The following is an 18,007-nucleotide window of genomic DNA, read 5'->3' as shown; positions in this document are numbered from 1 at the left end:
TAGTATGTGCTCATACCTGAATTATCTCTTTCCAATGAAAAAGAGAAATCTAACAGCTTTCCCTTATTTTGAAAAATCTATGTCCCCATCAGTTGAAACTGGTAGTGTTTCTGTCATAAATTCTGAGGGAGAGGGGCTGGGATTGTGGCTCAGTGGTAGAGTGCTTACCTAGCATGTGTGAGGCACTGGGTTCGATTCTCAGTACCACATATAAATGAATAAAATAAAAGTTCATCAACAACTAAAAAAAAATTTAAAAAATTCTGAGGGAGAGGGAAACACCAAAATTGACTCCTAAATCTCCCAAAGTTTCAATATTAACTTATTTTTTAAACAGGTCGTTGAATGGTTTCTTTGAACGTTGAACTTTTTTGTTGTTGTTTATTACCTTTATTAAGGTTTCTACAAACTTCCTAGAGGTAGAAACAATCCATGTTTTCTTTTGGAGAAGAATGGCAAATGCATTCACCTGAGGTTGTCCATGTGAGTCATTCACATGGTGTATCAGCTGAAACTGTATAAAAAACCACTCCCAAAATGTAAGGACAATAATTTTTTTTACCCATGATTTTGAGGCATGGCAATTTGGGTTGTGTTCAAATGGGTAGTTCTGGGCTCACACTTGTGAACACAGTCAGCTAGGAGGTCAGCTAAGAGCCTTCAGCCCACATGGCCTGGTGGCTGCTCTCTGTGGTCTCATCTTTTAGCCTGGCTTCTTTACATGGTATTGTCAGAGATCCAAAAATCAACAAAAGAAGACCATCCCTTAAGTGCTGCCACTTTTCCAGTTTTGCTTGCATCTCATTTACTCTTGTCTATTGGACAAATTCAGAATCATTGTACAAGAACATGGATATAGAGAGCCATGACCAAATTGGAGACCATTACTGAAACAAATTGCCACATGTGATTTCATTGTTTTAACAGTGAGTGACTTCAAAACTGTGAGAGGAGCTAGGTGCGGTGGTGCACACTTGTAATCCCAGCAGCTTAGGAGGCTGAAGCAGGAGAATCACAAGTTCAAAGTCAGCCTCAGCAAAAGCAAGGCACTAAGCAACTCAGCGAGACCATCTCTAAATAAAATATAATGAAGGACTGCGGATGTGGCTCAGTGGTTGAGTACCCCTGAGTTCAATCCCTGGTACCACCACCCACCCTGCTGCCAAAAAGAAAGAGAGAGAGGGGGGGGGGGGATTTTCTGTGATCCCAGGAATTTATTCACATTTATATAGGGTCAAAATACTAGCTTATGAACACCAACTACTTGACCTGGTGTTCTTGATCTAGTGTGTATTGAGGTAATATAAATTTTAAGTATTCAAGACTGAAGCATGGAGTTGATTGATGCTCACCCATCTTATGCCTTTGATGCATTTATTTCATAGAAAATTCTAGAATCACTGCAGCTTCTTTTCTTGTGGGTTTGTGTGTCTAATATGAATTATCTTTTGGTTTATCAAACATCTTGTGGCTGACTCAAAGTGTATCCTGGATCACTGAACACTTGTTTATGTAGGATTTCTTTTTAAAAATGTCCTCTCTTTAGAATAGATATGGGAAGTAATGACAAACTACAAAATGTCTATAGTATACGACAAAACATTGCTCTTGCTCACATGCTGTAGATCAGCCAGGGAGTCTGCTGATCTAAGCTGGATCAGGGTCAACTCCATGTGTCTCATTGTCCTTGATCCCAAGGGTGAGCTAAGTAAGGCACATTCAAAAGTTTAAGACACGAAGATTTCTTTCTTTGATCTTTTGAAAGAAAAATATTTCCAATAATTTTAACTGCCAATCTCTTCCCTAAATGACAGTTAACATTATTGGAAATATTTTTCTTTCTTTCCATTTTATTTACAAAAGTTATGGAGACATTCTAGTTGCCCATTGTTTCTATTCTTGTGTGTTCCCAGCACAGGTGAGAAATTTGTTTGTTAAACTAAATTATTGAGTATATCTCACACTATATCCTCTTAACCACAAGTATGACAACAGATTCTTTTCTTTTGTGGTATTTTATTATTCATAGAGGAAGGATCATCTTCTGTTCTCATTTTTAAATAGAAGTTCTAGACATTTATCAAGCATCTAACACTTTCAAAGGCTGCTCAGGCTATTTTGCCAGTTAGCTGAGAAGGAATGGCCATGGAAAGCAGTTCTAAAATCCCCCTAGAGAACCAGTGATTAAAAAAAAAAAATAACCCTAGAACAAATAAATCTTCTGTGGTTGATAGGATAAGAAATGTTACTTTAGGGTCATCTACTTAGGTACAGTCATGTAAGCTTTATGGATTGATAATAAGTATTAATGACAGAAGGTACTGAAGTAGAAAATAAAGGCTTGGAAGTAAATATAGTAGGAAGAATGTCTGTGTCATAGACTAGTATGTGGAATCTAAGCTAACTCTAGCAGGATTTTAAGACAGGTGGAAGCAATGCACATGATCATAGACTGGGTCACTACCATTTGTGGGTAGCATATTTGCATGTGTACATCATCCAACTTATTTATTTATTTACTTATTTGGCACCAGGGATTGAACCGAGGGGTACTTAACCACTGAGCCATATCCCCAGCTCTTTTTTATATTTTATTTAGAGATAGGGTCTTGCTGAATTAGTTAGGGCCTCACTAAGTTGCTGAAGCTGGCTTTGAACTTGTGATCCTCCTGCCTCAGCTTCCCAAGGCACTGGAATTACCAGTGTGCATCATCGTGCCCAGCACATCACCCAACTTTTGGCCCCAGGAATGCATATGACAGAAAAATAATTGATTATGATCAGAATAGAATCAACAGTGCTAAGAAGTTTGGGAGAGTGGTTAAGAGATTTGGCTTTGAAGTCTGACACACTCAGTTCTGTCACTCTTTGACCTTGGGCAAATCACCCTTCTCTGAGCAGCTGCTAGGGATTCAGGAAGTTTGTGTCTTCTTGGGGAAAATTCTAGTCCTAGGAGCAACCTCTTTGTACCATTCTGTCATCTGCCCCTTCTCATTCTTGACTACTCTTTGGGGGCTCTGAAGTTTTCTTCCCAAGTCTCTTTAAGGAGCAGAACCTGAGCTTCCCTCTTTCTTTTCCTTTTTTCCACACTCACTGCATTTAGAAACATTTATCTCTTTCCCTTCCCTCAAAGCATAAATCCTCCAAAGCAGTAAAAATGGAAAAATATACGCCAGGGAAAAAACATTTTCTTAGCACAATAAACTGTCTAGTTTAAGTGGGGAAATAATAGTAACTAATTTAAAGGGTATTTAGGAAAGTACAAGAAGTAATATTGTATGAAAAAGCACCTAAAACACCTAAGCTGCAAACATAGTAACAAATAAATATTATTGTTGCTTGCCTATCCCCTCACCTGAGCAATAGTTTATAAACTGTTAATATACACTATATTAAACCTCTTAGGCATTTTGCTTTATTTAAAAAATCTCTATTTTTTTTTTTACATTTTTTCTTAAAGTAAGAGATCTTGACTCAACTCTTGGCTCATCCTTTGTAGAGAAATGCAATACTTTTTCAAGCTCTGGGAATGATTTTATTTCCCAAAAGATTCCAAAATTAATGTAATCTATTCTTATTCCCCAGATGTCTACTTTGTTGTAGTAGTTTAGAGCTGATGTGTTAAAATCTTGGTCCTCAATGTGGAAGTCTTCACTAGGTCTCACCCCTTCAAGTTTCCACCACCTCCCATTAGCACCACACTTCATTGTCAGGAAGCAAGTGTCGGGGGGTTCTGGAGTTCCACAACCCCCTTCAAGGCATAATGAAGTGAGTGGTGTTGCTCCACTGGGTACTCCCACCATGATGGATCTTGCAACCAGGGCCCTTATTCCCCTCATGGAGACAATTCCCATTCACACAGTGTATATAATCCTTGTTCTACAGAGTTCTCTGTCTCCTTTTCTTTTTTACTTTCCATCTTCCCTCTTTACATTTCTTATCTGGCTTCTTTGGGCATCGGACATTTTGACACAGGCATAGGAACCAGAGGGTACAAAGGAAAGGAGAAAAAAACTCAGTAACCCCTTTTCCTTTTATGTGCCTTTTCATTACTATTTTTCCTGCTTATTAAATGATAACACTAGTTAGTATTTATTGAGCAGCTGTTCTATGTAACATCCATGCTCTATGAAATGTGTATGTATTGTTCTATTTAATCCTCACAATCTCTAAGAGGTAGGGATTCTTTATTTTCTAGATGAGGGAATGACACAATCAAATAAATTATTAACAATTAATAACTGATTCATAACTCATTGTGTGTCAAATCCAAGCAGACAATTCAAGATTTTAATTAATATGCTCCCCTCCACACGTTGTTTTCCTCTAATGTTTTAAAAATGTGTTTTATTTTTCGTCAGGATTCTCACAAGTTGTGATTTGCTTTTAGTTTTATGCCATTCTCTATAGAGTTGCAATTCTTTCTTAAACCTTTTTAAAAATCAAACAATGCAAATGTGTATACAATAGGAAGTGGAAAGTTCACTTTCCCATAATTCACTAGGAAATTACTACTACGAGTTTGATGTAGACTTTTTCTTATGAATCTCAATAGCATTCTCTGGTTACACCACAATGGCCATATTACGAGAAAACCACTATGATGGAGTTTATGATTGCAATAAGCACGAACTATGTCCAGAATTGCACTCTGAGTTCTGACAATTTCTGTTAAGCTTTCCTCACTTTGCCTCAACCATTAAGGAGAATGGAGAAGCCGAAAAGTGACTCCAGGGGCAACTTCCAGGAGATAAAATGGCTAACGTTCCTTCCTTCATGCCAAACTGCAATGACTGATCACCACATGTGGGGAGAAAAGTCATTACCTAAGCCATCAGGAGGACCATCATTCATAGAATGTCATTCTAAAGTGCCATTCCCAATGTACTTACTACAGTCTCTCTTATAGCTAAAGGTAAATTCTTAGAATGTTATTCATTCATTCATTCACTCAGTTATTCATTCATTCAATACATGTCCTTTCAGCACTTAACATGTGCTACCCATTCCTAGGCACTGGAGGTTAAAAATAAACAAATATGAAAAAAATCCCTGTCTTCATGGAGCTTACATTTCTAAAAGAGGGTAAGGGAAATAGGCAGCAAACAAAGTAATTTAACAAAATACTTAGTGTGTGAGGTGGTGATAAATACTACAGAAAAAAATATTAGGGAAGAGGGTCAAGTATATTGAGTAGGCTTGTGATTTTGCCTCTGCTTGATTTTTTGGCTTTTTATTGTAATATATAATTGATAGAAAAGTACACAAGAAGCTGGGCATGGTGGCACACACCTGTAATCCTGGTGGCTTGGGAGGCTGAGGAAGGAGGAACATGAGTTCAAAGCCAGCCTCAGCAACTTAGCAAGGCCCTGAGCAACTTAGCAAGACCTTGTCTCTAAATAAAATATAAAAAGGGGTGGGGATGTGGCTCAGTGGTTAAGCACTCCTGGGTTCAATCCCTGTACCCCTCTCCCCCCAGATTTTAAACTACATAAGAGATGAATAGAAAACTAAACAAATTATTTGTTATTATAAAGTGAACACTCCTGTATGGACAAGCTAGAATGGCCAACATCCTAAAAGCTTCTGGCAATATTACTGCCCAGCCACTGCCTCTTCACTGTCCAATCTTCTATGCTTATCAATCCCTTGCATTTTTTTTTAGTGGATGAAAAATATGTAAGCTTTATTAATTTTTATAACTACATGGGGGATATTCACAAGAGATAAAGATCCAAAGGAATGGGCAAACCAGGAAACTCTTATACTTTTTTATTTTTTTTTTAATTTTTTTTTATTGGTTGTTCAAAACATTACAGAGCTCATGATATATCATCTTTCATACATTTGACTCAATTGGGTTATGAATTCCCATTTTTACCTCAAATACAAATTGCAGAATCAAATCGGTTACACACTCACGTTTTTACAAAATGGCATATTAGTGACTGTTGTATTCTGTTACCTTTCCTATCCCCTACTATCCCCCCTCCCCTCCCCTCCCATCTTCCCTCTCTACCTCATCTGCTGTTGTTCAATTCTCTCCCTTGTTCCCGCCTCCTTTCCCCTCACAACCTCTTGTACGTAATTTTGTGTAACATTGAGGGTCTCCTACCATTTCCATATGCTTTCCCTTCTCTCTCCCCCCACTCATCTTTGTTTAATGTTAATCTTTTCCTCATGCTCTTCCTCCCTGTTCTGTTCTTAGTTGCTCTCTTTATATCAAAGAAGACATTTGGAATTTGTTTTTTAAGGATTGGCTAGCTTCGCTTAGCATAATCTGCTCTAATGCCATCCATTTCCCTGCAAATTCTATGCTTTTGCCATTTTTTAGTGCTGCGTAATACTCCATTGTGTATAGATGCCACATTTTTTTATCCATTCATCTATTGAAGGGCATCTAGGTTGGTTCCACAGTCTAGCTATTGTGAATTGTGCCGCTATGATCATTGATGTGGCAGTATCCCTATAGTACGCTCTTTTAAGATCCTCAGGGAATAGTCTGAGAAGGGCGATAGCTGGGTCAAATGGTGGATCCATTCCCAGCTTTCCCAGGAATCTCCATACTGCTTTCCAAATTGGCCTCACCAATTTTCAGTCCCACCAGCAGTGTACAAGTGTACCCTTTTCCCCACATCCTCGCCAACACTTATTGTTGTTTGACTTCATAATGGCTGCCAATCTTACTGGAGTGAGATGGTATCTTAGGGTGGTTTTGATTTGCATTTCTCTGACTGCTAGAGATGGTGAGCATTTTTTCATGTACTTGTTGATTGATTGTATGTCCTCCTCTGTGAAGTGTCTGTTCAGGTCCTTGGCCCATTTGTTGATTGGGTTATTTGTTATCTTATTGTTTAATTTTTTGAGTTCTTTGTATATTCTGGATATTAGGGCTCTATCTGAAGTGTGAGGGGTAAAAATTTGTTCCCAGGATGTAGGCTACAGACCAATATCTCTAATGAACTTGGATGCAAAAATTCTCAATAAAATCCTGGCGAATCAAATACAAAAGCATATCAAAAAAATTGTGCACCATGATCAAGTAGGATTCATCCCTGGGATGCAAGGCTGGTTCAATATACGAAAATCAATAAATGCTATTCACCACATCAACAGACTTAAAGACAGGAACCATATGATCATCTCGATAGATGCAGAAAAAGCATTCGACAAAGTACAGCATCCCTTTATGTTCAAAACACTAGAAAAACTAGGGATAACAGGAACTTACCTCAACATGGTAAAAGCTATATATGCTAAACCTCAGGCTAGCATCATCCTAAATGGAGAAAAACTGAAGGCATTCCCTCTAAAATCTGGAACAAGACAGGGATGCCCTCTATCACCACTTCTATTCAATTTAGTTCTTGAAATACTAGCCAGAGCAATTAGACAGACAAAAGAAATTAAAGGCATAAAAATAGGAAAAGAAGAATTTAAATTATCACTATTTGCGGATGACATGATAATATACTTAACAGACCCAAAAGGGTCTACAAAGAAACTACTAGAACTAATAAATGAATTCAGCAAAGTGGCAGGATATAAAATCAACACGCATAAATCAAAGGCATTCCTGTATATCAGCAACAAAACTTCTGAAATGGAAATGAGGAAAACCACTCCATTCACAATATCCTCAAAGAATATAAAATACTTGGGAATCAACCTAACAAAAGAGGTGAAAGATTTATACAATGAAAACTACAGAACCCTAAAGAGAGAGATAGAAGAAGATCTTAGAAGATGGAAAAATGTACCCTGTTCATGGATAGGCAGAACTAACATCATCAAAATGGCGATATTACCCAAAGTTCTCTACAGGTTTAATGCGATGCCAATCAAAATCCCAACGGCATTTCTTATAGAAATAGATAAAGCAATCATGAAATTCATATGGAAAAACAAAAGACCCAGAATAGCAAAAGCAATTCTAAGCAGGAAGTGTGAATCTGGAGGTATAGCGATACCAGAGTTCAAACTGTACTAGAAAGCAATAGTAACAAAAACAGCATGGTACTGGTACCAAAACAGGCGGGTGGACCAATGGTATAGAATAGAGGACACAGAAACCAATCCACAAAAGTACAACTTTCTTATATTTGATAAAGGGGCTAAAAACATGCAATGGAGGAAGGATAGCATCTTCAACAAATAGTGCTGGGAAAATTGGAAATCCATATGCAACAAAATGAAACTGAATCCCTTTCTCTCGCCATGCACAAAAGTTAACTCAAAATGGATCAAGGAGCTAGATATCAAATCAGAGACACTGCACCTGATAGAAGAAAAAGTTGGCTCCGATCTACATACTGTGGGGTCAGGCTCCAAATTCCTTAATAGGACGCCCATAGCCCAAGAGTTAATTACAAGAATAAACAAATGGGACTTACTTAAACTAAAAAGTTTTTTCTCAGCAAGAGAAACAATAAGAGAGGTAAATAGAGACCCTTGCAGTTTTGATAGTTTTATTACCTATGTATGATTCAGAGCTATTAGTTCCTCAGGGCCCTTTCCAATTTTGTTTTTTTCTTTCTTCATTTGTTCTTTTTAGTTATACATGACAGTGGAAAATATTTTCACATATCATACATACATGAAGTATCACTTCCGATTCTTGTGGTTGTACATGATGTGGAGTTTCACTGGTCATGAATTCATATATGAACATGGGAAAGTTATGTCAGAATCTTTCTACTGTCTCCCTTTCAGATTTTCAACAGAGGTCATGTTCTTCTCAAGGGGTGGCCTCTGGACAATGACTGAGCAGATGGTGATACTCAGGCCTGGACATTTCTTCCCTATATGGGACTCCTTTAGCAATCTTCATTCCAGATCTCCCATTTGGGGTGGCAGAGATTTTCCACCTTCTTTTCTTTGGGTTCTCCAAATTGGGTAATTTGTCCTGATCTACCTTCCGATTTACTAGTGGAAAATTTAATATGTTCTATCTGTTGTAAACCACCATATTCTTTTGTAGTTGTTGTTCTTTATAGTTATACATGACAGTATAGTGTATTTTGACATATCATACATACATAGACTATAACTTATTCTAATTAGGATCCCATTCTTGTGGTTGTACATAATGTTGAGTTTCATTATTTGTGTATTCATGTATGACCATAGAAAAGTTATGTCTGATTCATTCTACTGTCTTTCCTATTCCCATTCTCCTCCCTTCTCTTCATTCCCTGTGTCTAACCCAATTAACTTCTACTTTTCCCTTCCCTCCCTTATTGTAAGCTACTGTATTCTTTTTCTTTTCTTTTCTTTTTTTCTTTTTTATTTTTTTGGTACTAGGAATTGAACTCAGGGTACCTAACCACTGAGCCACATCTCCTGCCCTATTTTGTACTTTATTTAGAGACAGGGTCTCACTGAGTTGCTTAGCACCTCTCTGTTGCTGAGGCTGGATTTGAACTCACAATCCTCCTGCCTCAACCTCCCGAGCCACTGGGCTTACAGGCTTGTGCCACCATGCCCGGCAAGCCACAGTATTCTTAATTTTGGTAATTGAATTTTCCATTCCTAGAAGTTCAGGTTCGTTCTTTTTCAAACTGGCTATGTTGCCTTTTATAACTTTCTTCTTTGCAAGGCATTTATTCCTTGAAACTTGTCAGAAAATATCTGAAATTGTTAAAATATATGTTATCAGGTTCTCTTTCATGGTGCCTTGTTTTCTAGTACTATCTGACTTTCGTGCTGGTCATTGCCTTTGAAGAATTTTTTTCTGGTGGCCTCCCAAGGCCTAGGATGAAGAGACTTTGTGATTCAATTCAGTCATGTGCCTGAGAGCACTTCTAGTCCAGTTGCATCAACCAAGTTCAGGGCCTGATGGCCCCTGCTCATTGGGGTGCACATTTGTATAAGGGAAGATATGTCCCTCTCAGGGATTCTTTACATTTTCATTCTTTTTCTCTTGCTCTGCTCAGATCCAAGGCAGCCTTCTCCTCAGATAGGGGGTGAAGGAATTGAACCAGTCCTTATCCTGAGGTTGTGGTCTTTTTAACCCTTCTATAAACCTGGAGAATCCCCTGTAAGATTCCCTGTATTTTGAATACATCCTCGTTCTGATCTTCTGTATCTGGATCCCCAAGCATGAAGCCTGATCATCTTTGATGCTCCAATAGCTCATCTCTCTGATTATAGGCTATCATCCAAATATTTTAAATTGCCTGAGAAGTTCATTACTGTCTTTTCATCTCAACACTTTAAAGGTCTTGTTTTGACATTTACATGAGAAAGTTGATCTGAATAACCCTATGTGATAGATTAATATGACCACAAACTGTTTGCAGCTCTCTCTCTCCCTCCCTCCCTTTTTTTTCATCATGCACTTAAGTCTATTTTCCCTTCCCTTCAATCTAGTCTGGCCTTCTGATTTGCTTTGACCAATAGAAAACAGTGGAAGTCACATTGTGGAGTTTCCTAGGCCAGGAATTCAAGAAGCTTTACAATTTCCACTTTTGCCCTCTTGGAATTCAGCCACCAGGGGAAAGATGTTTGAGATATCCTACTGGACAAGCAGTGTGGAAAACAACTGAGTTGTCCTGTTCAACAGCCCAGGTTCCTGCCGATGTGTGAGTGAGGTCAACCTGGGCCAACCAGCCTCCATCCTATGGGCCATCTGACTGTAGGCCCAGGAGTGATTCAAGTGAGACCAAGAGAAATGCCCCTACTGAGGCCAGAGCAGACTAATGGTCTATAGAATTGTGACCAGTAAAATGGCTGCTGTTTCAAGTCACTAAGTTTTGGGGTAGTCTATTATGAATCAATAGATAACTCATACACACAATTTACTGTATATCAAAATCTATAATCACCTTTAACTGAAAAAAAAAATATATATATATATATTTTTTTGGTACTGGGGATTGAACCCAGGAGCGTTTAACCACTGAGCCACACCCCCAGCCCTTTTTATATTTTATTTAGAGGTAGGCTCTTGCTGAGTTGCTTAGGGCCTCACTAAGTTGCTGAGGCTAACTTTGAACTCCCAATCCTCCTTCCTTAGCCTCTTCAGCCGCTGGGTTATAGGCATACGCCACCTCACCCAGCCTTAACTGAAATTTTAATGCCAAAAACATCATTAACTTAGTTTTTGTCATGCATTACTCTAAGAAGATATTTATGTAAAGTGTATTAATAAACTACATATATTTTATAGTACTAACCCAATATTTGATAGCAGAATGGATAATTTTCTTTTGATTTCAGGAAAATCTTCCTGAATGCACACTTAAAATTGCCAAGTTGAGGGCTGGGGTTGTGGCTCAGTGGTAGAGCACTTTCCTAGCACTTATGAAGCTCTGTGTTTGATCCTCAGCACCACATAAATACAAATAAATAAAGGTATTATGTCCAACTATAACTAAAATAAAAATATTAAAAATTGCCAAGTTCATTTGGATACACCATAGTCAATTGATTACTAAGCCTTGGTAAGAAAAATTGTACCTTCCTTTCTCTAATCACTTCCTAGAGGACTAAAATTAACTGCTATAGTAATATTTAGAAACAAATTTCATGATTCTTTAACCTAGAAACCTGAAAGTAGAGGAAAAAATAGTATAACCCTAAGGCCAGTCACTGTATTTCAAGTTAACATCTTACTTATATTTTAAATAAAAAAGCTTTTCTATAACTTTCTACAAGAGAACTCCAAAAACAGTTTGGGAAGCAAGACAATCTCTTTGACTACATCTTTATGGTGAGTATTTTTAGCATCCATCCATACATCTACAACTAAATTTCTCACTAATAGTGTAATGCAATGATGAATGTCATTACCTCCCTTGGATAATAATTAATTTGGATTGCTCAATTCCAATGTAGTTCATGATACTTTTAAGAGTACTATATTAAAGAAGAAAATTTAAATTTCTTATTTTAAATAAAAACAATTCCACGGAAAATATGCTTTACTCAAAAAAAATGTCTTTGGAATTAGGATGGTGAAGTTGTTGGCTCAGTAACTGTTTTATGATTAAAAGAATTTAATCCTGTTTATAGATTTTTAACATTGACATGAACTTATTGTGATCTTTTTAAATATTTTTTAGTTGTAGGTGAACACAATACCTTTATTTTATTTTTATGTGGTGCTGAGGATTGAACCCAGTGCCTCCCTAGCGCTCTACCACTGAGCTACAACTCCAGCCCCGTTATTGTGATCTTATATTACAAGTATACCCATTGTCTCATACAACTGTATGAATTCATTTTTTAACTACATAATATCCTATAAATTAGATTATTCATCTTTTTCCAAATTAGCTAGATTTTAATATATTTGAGTGCTTATGGTGCTTAGAACATTTGATCAAAATGTTGATGGTTTATAGTAATACAGAAAACTTTCTTAATATCTTTGTAAAGTTCAATATGTAAGAAGCTAATGACAACGATAATAGTTAAAAAAGATTTGCCACATATTGAGACCATAATTATGCTATACAATTAACACGACTTTATTTTAATTTGGTCATGTTTATGGATTATTAGAGAGAGATTCTTTTTCTTTAAAATTTTCTACAACCAAATAGGTGAAAGGCAAAAATAATAAAATAAGGAACAGTGAAACATAATTTGGTTTGTATTGGGACTATAATGGGGACTGTATTTTGCCTTGGAATTGGTTGATTCTATTACATATAGTATCTAAACAATCAATTATGAACAGAGGTTTTATATTATTTTTTAATTTTTTTTTTAGTTGTAGATGGACACAATACCTTTATTTTATTTATTTATTTTTATGTGTGCTGAGGATCGAACCCAGCACCTTGCACGTGCTAGGCCAGGACTCTACCACTGAGCCATAACCCCAGCCCCCAGGTTTTTATATTTTATTTTTTAAGAGAGAGAGAATGAATTTTAATATTTATTTTTTAGTTTTGGCAGACACAACATCTTTTTTTGTATGTGGTGCTGAGGATCGAACCCGGGCCGCACGCATGCCAGGGAGCACGCTACGGCTTGAGCCACATTCCCAGCCCCGGTTTTTATATTTTAAAGTTTCAAAATTAAAACAGGACATAACTAAGAATATATTTGTGACTGAATAAATGTAGGCAAGTACATAATGTGTAATTATCAAAGTTTCAACTATTAAATGATGAACTTTAAGTTATGAAGATGAATATCTATAAACCTGACTTTTATGATATATTGAAAAGTCTAAGGAAAAGCAAAGATGCGGGAGAGTGTAGGTGAATTTATGGCATCAGTTAAGCTTTTGGTTTTTATCATCTAGCATGAAAGCACCGTGTACATCTCCCAACGGTGCTTTTGTTTAACTTTGATTACCAAAGACTAATTTCTACATCACTTGCTGCTGGGAGTCTCAAGAAGACAGAGAATCCTTGACTGTGGGGAGCAGCTCCATCTAGTGGTGAAATTTGTTTCTTACACGAAACCAGCTTTTCAAAAGGTAACCAGATACTATTCTAGACCGCCTTTAGCAAGCTGATAAAAGTTTAGATTACAAATGATGGATTTGGAAAAGATTGGGAGTATTGAATGGCCTATTCCTTAATAAATGTGATTGGATACTTGACACATTTCAGTATAAACGACTTGGCATCTGTGTATGTTATGATTATTTTATTGACATTATGGTGTCTTCAGATTCAACTGGAAAAAGAAAAAACAGCACCACTAAATTTGAAGTCCTGTCTACTATGACCAAATAAAAGAAACCTGTTTAACACAGCTTTACACTGTACCTTCCCCAGTCCTTCAAGATGGGGGCAAGATGGGGCTGGGGATGTGGCTCAAGTGGTAGTGCGCTCGCCTGGCATGCGTGCGGCCCGGGTTCGATCCTCAGCACCACATACAAACAAAGATGCTGTGTCCGCCAAAAACTAAAAAATAAATAAATAAATATTTTTTTAAAAAAAAAAGATGGGGGCAAGAATCTTTGCCTTGAGCTACTTAATATCTTGGCTCAAGCCAAGAATCTGAGACAAGAGTATGGATGGAGGATTTTCTTTCCTTAATTTTGAAGGCCAATCTTTTTTGTGGGGGAGGCCCATGTGGTTACCAAAGAGTAGTTCAATTAGCTAAACATAGACATTGGAGTTAATAGGAGACAGCCATAAAATGCAATAGACTCCAGAGTATATGAAGCCATTATAATAGGTATAGGCCCTCAGCCCTAGCATACATCTGTGTCTGAGAAGGAAGGGGAATGTGCTGTTGTGGAAGAACAAATGTGTACACTGAACACCTGGTAAAAATTTCCCTTCAATAATGTCTTACTTGTGGTACCCCATGATCTTAAGCATGCTAGGCAAGCACTTCACCACTGAGCTACATCCCCAGCCCCTTTTTATTTGAGGCAAGGACTTGCTAAGTTGCCCAGGCTGTCCTAGAAATTGTGATCCTCCTGCTTTGGTCTCCCAAGCTGTCCCTTCAGCAATACTTATTATTCCATTCTGTAACCCATAGAATAGCCCTGATCTTGGGTATTCTAAATATACAGACTTAATAGAAAGTTTACAGAACTCTCGTATGCTCACATGTGAGTATACCGAATAAAAATATATACTCTACCTGGGCACAATGGCACACACCTGTAATTGCAGCAACCCGAGAGGCTAATGCAGTAGGATTGAAAGCTAACTTGGTGAGCGAGACCTATAGATGCAGTTCAGTGGTAAGGAACCTCTGCATTCAATCTCCATTAACTCCAAGTTACTTGGTGTGTGTTAGGGAGCAGAAGTACAACTTTACAGGATATACATATACACATATATATTTAACACATAGAATTAGAGAATTAACTCTGTCCATGAATGGATAAAGATAACATTGAAATTCAGAAGGATCCTGACAACTTTGTTTTAGTCATTACTCGTGACTATTCTTTTAAAATCAATTAGCTATCACAGATGGTTACTTTAGAAGACTAGGGCCTCAAGATTTGATTTAATTCTCCCTAGGACAGATTTTCAGGTGAAAATATCTGAGGCCCTTTGAGTTCTCTGGTAAACAGTCTCCTTAGATGTGGGTCAGGCATCCTAATATTGAATTTATCACAGGAAAGCCCAAGTATATTTTATCTCTTGGAATATCATCCAGGTTACAAAAAAAATCTGGTGAAGGTACTTAATCCTAACCACAAACCAAGAAAAAAAATATGTGTGTGTGTGTGTGTGTCTGTCTGTATATGTGTGTGTAATGACTAAAGTTATATATATATACACACACACAATTCTTAATAAGTAGTGACTGAATTAAAAAAATAAATTAGCTAATACTAACTAACAATAACATTTCCCTGAGTGTGAGCAAAGAGAACTAAAATAACAAACACCATAATGGCAAACAAACAAAACCAGCATAGGTGAAATTGGATACTTGGTTTGTATGAGAGCCCAATTTTCCCTTCTATAGCAGTTGTTAACCATTTTGATTATCATGCTACTGTTTTATTTTACCCCATGTCTTTGTGATCCTTTGAAAACATGTTCAGAAAAAAACAAATTCCAGTTTTATTATTTAGTGCTTCCTTTGGACCATACTGAACTAGAATCTTGCAATAAGAGGCCTTGTGCCAGGTATGGTGGTACGAGCCTGTAATCCCAGACACTCAGGAGGCTGACACAGGGGATCGAGAGTTCAAAGCCAGCCTCAGCAAGAGTAAGATGCTAAGCAATTCAATGAGATTCTGTCTCTAAATACAAAATAGGGCTGGGAATGTGGCTCAGTGGTCCAGTGCCCCCGAGTTCAATCCCCGGTACCAAGAAAGAGGCCTCGCATCTAAATTCAAATCCAACAGGATGATCACAATTGTTTTTCACATGAGACTTTTTGATCCAGAAATTTTCTACCCTTAACATGTAATTACAAATGTGAGCTTACAAATGTATAGCTAATAAAATTTGTGGAAGGCACTATGTAGGAAATAAAACAAATGGGAATTTCTTTTTGAACTTTTAAAATTCACTTCATAACAAGTGAATGGTTAAGGGTGAAATTATTTTTAGGATATAATTTCAAATATAATTTTAGGATATATTTGAAATTATACCTCTTCTGTATTTGAGGTGCTTAAAATTTTTTTTTTGCTGGAAAACAAGATTTCAAACTTTTTTAATTGAGAAGGATGTCAGGATAAACAATTAAACTGATGGCCAGTGAGTGATAAATTTAGATTCAAACAATCATGAAGGCAATATATCTTTTTTATTATGAAATAGACCAAGTATTACATAAATAGATCAAGTACATAAATGTAGGGGATATAGTAAATACGTGTGTACTTACCATTAAGCAGTGTCAAATCTAAAGATTTTGTGATATTTGCTGTAGCTCTTTTTTAGAAACAGCTTTTCAGGTTTCAGGGAAGTCCCTTTCCATCCCCCATTCCAGAGGTAACCACTCTAAATTTGGTTATTATCTCTAACCATGTTTTATACTTCATGTTCATTTGTATGAGGTACATGGTACATGTTAAAAATCTTTATATAAAGTTTATGAATATTCAAGATGTGTGAAATATTCCCTTAAAGTTCGGGGGGATCAAAATGATAACCACAGGGATTATTTTAGGATTATGGATGATTTTTCCATTCTTTGTAACCTTTTATTTTTCCAATGTCCCTTTTTCTTTTGGTACTGGGGATTGAACCCAAGGGTGCTTTACCACTATACTACAAACCCAACACCTTTTTATACTTTGTTTTAAAGCAGTATATTACAAACAAACCTACTGTTGTCTTCCAGAAGCTTTGTAGTAAACAAAGAGCACATTTAGTAGAAAATTAATCAAAGGCTGACGGTTTAAAGAAGTTGGGAAGAAGTTGATAAACAGATAAAATTAAACCTTTAAGGAAATTAGGAAATAGCACAGTTAAAATTTTCACTTAAGAAAAAGTCAAGTTACTAAGAATTATGATAATGTTGTGGCTAATACCTTCAGAAGACTTCCTCTTCATTTATCAAGTTTTTTTTTTTTTTTTTTTTTTTTTGGTGGGGGGTAGTGAGGACCAGTTATCTGCATCCTTTATTATCAGTATATTCTAGTGAGCATACCATAAAAACCCCTAGAGGGTGAATGGAAAGGCATCAGTGACAAAAGCACCTTAGTTTTTCCCCAACAATAAGTTAATGGAAGTGGAATAAAAGTTCCCCAGCACCACAAAGAAGGAGGAGAGAGTCAAACTTACTAACTTCCATTTTTCAAGGAATAAATAAAATTCATTTTAGGGATCTCAAATTCATATTCCATCAGGGACTAGGTATTTGTTACTTTACATAGTGCAAATTTAAAAAATAATTTTGTTTTAAATGAGCCCATGGGAGTGAATTTGGCATGTAGATTACTAACTCATGACCTCTGATATTTTAAATTACTTTTAGAGATAGAATTCATATATTAGAAAATGCACCCCTTCCAAGTAAAGTCAGTGGTTTTTAGTAAATTCACAAAATTTGGCACCCTTCACATCTAATTCCAGACAATTTTCATCACCCCCCCAAAGAAACCCCATACAGTCTGTAAGTTCCCATTTTTCCTTCCTTGTCCCTGGCAATCACTAAACTTTCAGTCTCTATGGATTTATATATTCTGAACATTTTATATAAAAGGAATCATACAATATGTAGTGTTTTGTGTATGGGTTCTTTCATTTTGCATAATATTTTCAAGGCTCATCCATCTTTTCAAGACACAACAGTACTTTATTCATTTCTATGGCTGAATAAAATTTACTATATGGATGTACAACTTCTGTTTATTAACCCATCAATGGATATTTGGGTTGTTTCCTCTTTTGGCTATTACGAATAATGCTATAATTATTCATGTGCAATGACTTCTGAATTTAAGTTCAAATTTTAGTTTTATAAATAGTGGATATATTAAACATGATTCAATAGTATACATACTAACACTTAAGATAGTTCAAATATATAGTGATAGTAAGATGGTTCAAATATATAGTGAAAGTTCTTCTCATCCTTGTCTCCCAAATGTCCAATTTTCATTCCCTCCATT

Source organism: Callospermophilus lateralis, chromosome X, assembly GCF_048772815.1.
Source record: "Callospermophilus lateralis isolate mCalLat2 chromosome X, mCalLat2.hap1, whole genome shotgun sequence".
NCBI lineage: Eukaryota > Metazoa > Chordata > Mammalia > Rodentia > Sciuridae > Callospermophilus > Callospermophilus lateralis.
The sequence above is the reverse complement of the archived record's forward strand: the minus strand, read 5'-3'. Positions refer to the sequence as shown.